Below are 5,069 nucleotides of genomic sequence, written 5' to 3'. Positions count from 1 at the left end.
CCCTCTCATTTACAGCCATAAGGTGAAGGAGCCTCCTCTGGCACATGCTCCCAATGAGATGAATTTTCTTGATGCAAGTTCCAAAGCAGCGGGCTGTGGACCATGGACTAAGACATCCCAAACGGAACAAAAATACACTTTTTATCTTTTTTTTCTTATTTACTTATTTAATGTACCTGCATGCTTTATCTGCATATGCACCTGTAGGCCAGAAGAGGGCATCAGATCCTAGTATAGATGTTTGTGAGCCACCACGTGGTTGCTGGGGATCGAACTCAGAACCTTTGAAAGAGCAGCAGACAGTGAGCTATCTCTCCAGCTCCCACCTCTCCTCTTTTTAAATTGATCACCTCAGGTGTTTTGCTAAAGCACTGGAAGACTGGCTACTACAAATATACAAAGGGTTTGTCTTTTAAATGTCTTGACAACTCTGTGTTTGTGTGTGTGTGTGTGTGTGTGTGTGTGTGGATGCGCACACATGCTCGTGCATGCACACTCACGCAGAAGCATGCAGGTTGAACCCAGGAACCCATGCGTGTAGGTATGCTCCTCATCATTTAGCTATAGCCCCAGACCCTAAACTGTTCCTCACATGAGTCTGTAATTCATTTCAGCTGGTGGGGGGAGAATAAAGCAAAGTGGTTTTCGTGCTCTACAAATGAAGCAGAATTTTAAACCAGAGTCATGCTTAAACAAACAACTTAAACTATGACCATTATTTATGTGTGAGAGTCAAACGAATAAGAACGAGAGGGAAGAGGAATTCTGTCTGGTAGAGTGCATGCCTAGCATGTGCACAGCTCCTGGCTTAAAACATTTTTTTAAAGAATTATTTTAAAGGATCAAAAAAGAATCAAGCTCTCCAATAAGGAAATAATGTTCTCTGTCCAAATTCAAAGGACTTCCAATATGAGGCAAAAGAAGAAAGGACCTCAGCACCCATAGGAGTTGTCACCAACACTTTTTGCCTAGCAGCCTTTTCAGGCCCCATTCTCATTGGTCCTCTGTACACAAAGCCTCAATACACTGTGTATCCCCCTCAGAGAAGGGACATCAAAAGCAGCAAGACAAGCAGGAATTCAAAAGATATCCATGGAAGAAGAAAACATCACACCCTAAATTCAAGAGCCACGCAAATAATTCAAAATAATCAAAACACCTTGTTTCCCCTCTCTGGAGCCCAAGGGAATTCATTAGAAAGGAGTTTAAGATGCATTTTTCTGAGGCAGAAATGCTATCCCATACTAAAGTGGCATCTTATGACATGTTTTTTTTTTTTTAAAAAAAACATTTTTAAAACAGTAAGATTTGTCTGAGAAAACCATCCGGAGATCCTACCTGGTCACTTCTCTGTGCAAAGGGCATGGGCCAGCAGAGATAGCTCTTTGTATCAACCCTGTGCAATATTTTGCTGATAAAATTTCATTACACTTGAAACATTTGCAGTGGGTCAGGAGAAATCAATAAACACAAAGAAAAACTGCCAACGTGTAACAGAATCTAAGATAAAGCTAGGAGAAACCGGGCTGCAGACCGGATTGCATGAGCGGAAACTGATCAGGAAGCTAGAGCTATTCTCAAACAGGCACAGAGTGTCACAGGTAGGATCCAAAATTCACTCTTGGGGACTGACTGGAACAATAAAAGACCCTTGTTGCCACAGGAAGTTAAAGGTGTTTGCCTGTATAGATGATACTGCCAGTCCCTATAAAAATATAGTAGCTTCCAGCCACAGACAGACATGCTCAACTGGGCAAGTGGTACTGGCCAGGCAGTGAGAAAATTCCTTTTGCATAGACTGCTCAAGTCTGGCGAGGCAGGACACAGAGTGTTGCTTTATAATAGCTCAGGTCTCCCAGGTCTCAGCTGGCTGCAGCACTCTTGTGCTCTCAGAAGGCAGAATTTGGAGAAGGTGTTGTCTTTGCTCATAATACCAAACTCTTATGATGTAACTCAGGAGGGGAACTTCAACTTTTTGCTGTTTTTTTTGTTTATTATTATTTTTTTTTTAATTTTTTTTTATTTTATTTTTTTTTGTTTTTTTGAGACAGGGTTTCTCTGTATAGCCCTGGTTGTCCTGGAACTCACTCTGTAGACCAGGCTGGCCTCGAACTCAGAAATCTGCCTGCCTCTGCCTCCCAAGTACTGGCATTAAAGGCGTGAGCCACCACCACCCGGCTTGTTTGGTTTTTTATTTTGTTTTCTTCTAGGGATCCACAGCAAACATTTGTCTTAAAAAAAAATGTTGTTATAACAGAAACCATAAACTCACCAGTCTGCAGGCCAGTGCACACAGCGGACTTAGAAGGACTGGTACAGTTGATCTTTCCCTGTGGCTGTGCTTCTTGTGAGAGACCACACAGAAAGACCTGAGAGTGGGCAGAGGCCTGCTTCAGTCAGCAAGGGTGAGCCACACATTGGGTATCAAGTGATTAGGAATGATTCTCATTTAGGGTAGCTGGTTGGATCTAGGAGCCTAAGTAATATAAGAGAAAGCCATAAACATTTCATAATCTACATAGACATAAGAATCTTCACGTTAGGCAGTGGTGGCTCATGCCTTTAATCCCAGCACTTGGGAGGCAGAGGCAGGCAGATTTCTGAGTTCGAGGCCAGCCTGGTCTATAGAGTAAGTTCCAGGACGGCCAGGGCTACACAGAGAAACCCTGTCCCAACCCCCCCCCCAAAAAAAAAGATGGGCTGGTGAGATGGTTCAGCGGTTAAGAGCACTGACTGTTCTTCCAAAGATCCTGAGTTCAAATCCCAGCAACCACATGGTGACATGGTGGCTCACAACCATCTGTCCAGCTACAGTGTACTCATATACATAAAATAAATAAATAAAATCTTTTAAAAAAAGAAGAAGTCAGAACATCTACACATCAGAACTGGTAGAGCTCCTTGTCCTGAGAAGCATGGATCTGGCTGGGCAGTGGTGGCACACGCCTTTAATCCTAGCACTTGGGAGGCAGAGGCAGGGGGATTTCTGAGTTCTTGGCCAGCCTAGAAAAAAAAAAAAGAAAAAAGAAAAAAAAAAAGGACCTTCACAAGAGACCAAAGTCTAAAGCAACAAGTAAAGTATGATATTTTTATATGTTTATACTGTGAACAATAATTCTGTAAAGGAGTGATGAGGCAAATGGATCTCTAGACTGAGGTACTAAATTCTATGCTTTTTAAAAAAGATTTGTTATTACTATTATTATTATTATTATTATTATTATTATTATTATTATTATTATTATTATGTGAGTACACTGCAACTGCCTTCAGACGCACCAGAAGAGGGCATTGGATCCCATTACAGATGATAGTGAGCTACCATGTAGTTTCTGGGACTTGAACTCAGGACCTCTGGCAGAACAGTCAGTGTTGTTATGCACTGAACCATCTCTCCAGTCCTAAATTCTATGTTTTTAAGGGATATACAGAGAAGGGGTGTAATCTGAGAGTCACTTCACGGTGTATCTGTTCAAGTTAGACTCCTAACTAGCTGCAGTTAGGAATCTCTGGCTATCCTGTGGCCTTGGTATGCGAAAGACATCTCCATAAGCTTCAGGACTTGCTGCATATGGCCATGGGCAGGCCAAACAACCTTTTCTAAAGTCATTTGTTTAGGTTGTTGGACTAATATTTTATCCATTTAGAATGTTTTTAGAAAACTGGCTATCCCATTAAAAAGCATGTTGGTAAACGTTTCCTGTTTTGTGGCTGGAGAGACGATTCAGCCGTTAAGAGCACTGGCTGTTCTTCTAGAAGATCTGGGTTCAGGTCCCAGCATTCACATAGTGGCTCACACCCATCAGTAACTTCAGTTCCAGAGAATTTGCCTACCTCTTCTGGCCTCTGAGGGCACTGCACGCATGTTGTGCACAGACACTCATCCAGGTGGAATGTCAATATACATAAAATTAAAACAAATAACAACAAAAAAGTTTTAAGCCTCCCTATTTTTCTTCTTAGAAATTTTTTTCTATAAGTTCAGATTTTGTTGCTTTTCTGCTTTGTGAAAACCTTTATTTTGCCTTATTTGGAATTTCTGAAGCATGTGGGAAATTTCTTTTACTGAATTCTAGTTTGTCAGCACCTTATGAATGAGATTTTTTTTTTGTTCTTTTTTTTATTTTTTAACTTTTATTGCATTATAATGAGAAAAGTTACTGATTTCAATTTATCTGAATCTGTTAACATTTAAAAACATATTTTAATTAAATAGAATTAAATCACATTCTCGTTTCCTTTTTGTACCCCAATTCCTCACAGAGACCCCCCTTCACTACCTACAATATCTTTTTTGCCATATTCCTTAAAATTTATAAAATATTGTAACAATAAATATAAGTATTATAAGTTGTTTGATATAAAACAACAATCTATTTAACAGTCTTATGTAGATGCTCATCTACAGCAATAGTGAAAATACGTTTTTCTCAATATAAATTTTAAATAACTCCAAACATATTAACTGTATATTTTCAAAATACAGTTTTGAAATACATCAAAACTGTATTTTGATATACATCTGTATTTCAAACTGTATATCAAAACTGTATTTAAAGTACATCACTACTAGTATTTTCTTAAATGAACATAAATATATAGGGTTTTTGTTTGTTTGTTTTGTATTTAGTAGAGTTTAAAATCTTGGCTCTTACTGTGGTACAAGCCCAAAATAAGAACAATTTTTAGTCATTGGATTTCATTGTAATAAGGCTGTATTTCAATAACCCTCACAACACCAAAGGATTTTACCTCCACTGTAGCTAAGCTGAGAGTTGATAGTTCTGCTGCACCAAGAAATGAACTGTAGGCAGGATTTTTGGATACAGACTTCTTGCTATGGTCAAAGCTATTTGACTCGAGTGACTGACTTTATTCTCAGCCCACCGAGAACAGGTTACATTCATTTAAGAAATGGTGTGTGTGTATTAAGATGGTCTATCCATAAAGTCATTTACCAACTGTTTCAATGAACAATGGTTCTACTTGGAGGGTGGCACAACATTAGGTGAGGGTAAGAAATTGGTTCATTAGCTGTGATAATTTGGAAAAGCATTCATCTCAGAGAA

Source organism: Mastomys coucha, unplaced genomic scaffold, assembly GCF_008632895.1.
Source record: "Mastomys coucha isolate ucsf_1 unplaced genomic scaffold, UCSF_Mcou_1 pScaffold16, whole genome shotgun sequence".
Lineage (NCBI taxonomy): Eukaryota > Metazoa > Chordata > Mammalia > Rodentia > Muridae > Mastomys > Mastomys coucha.
The sequence above is the reverse complement of the archived record's forward strand: the minus strand, read 5'-3'. Positions refer to the sequence as shown.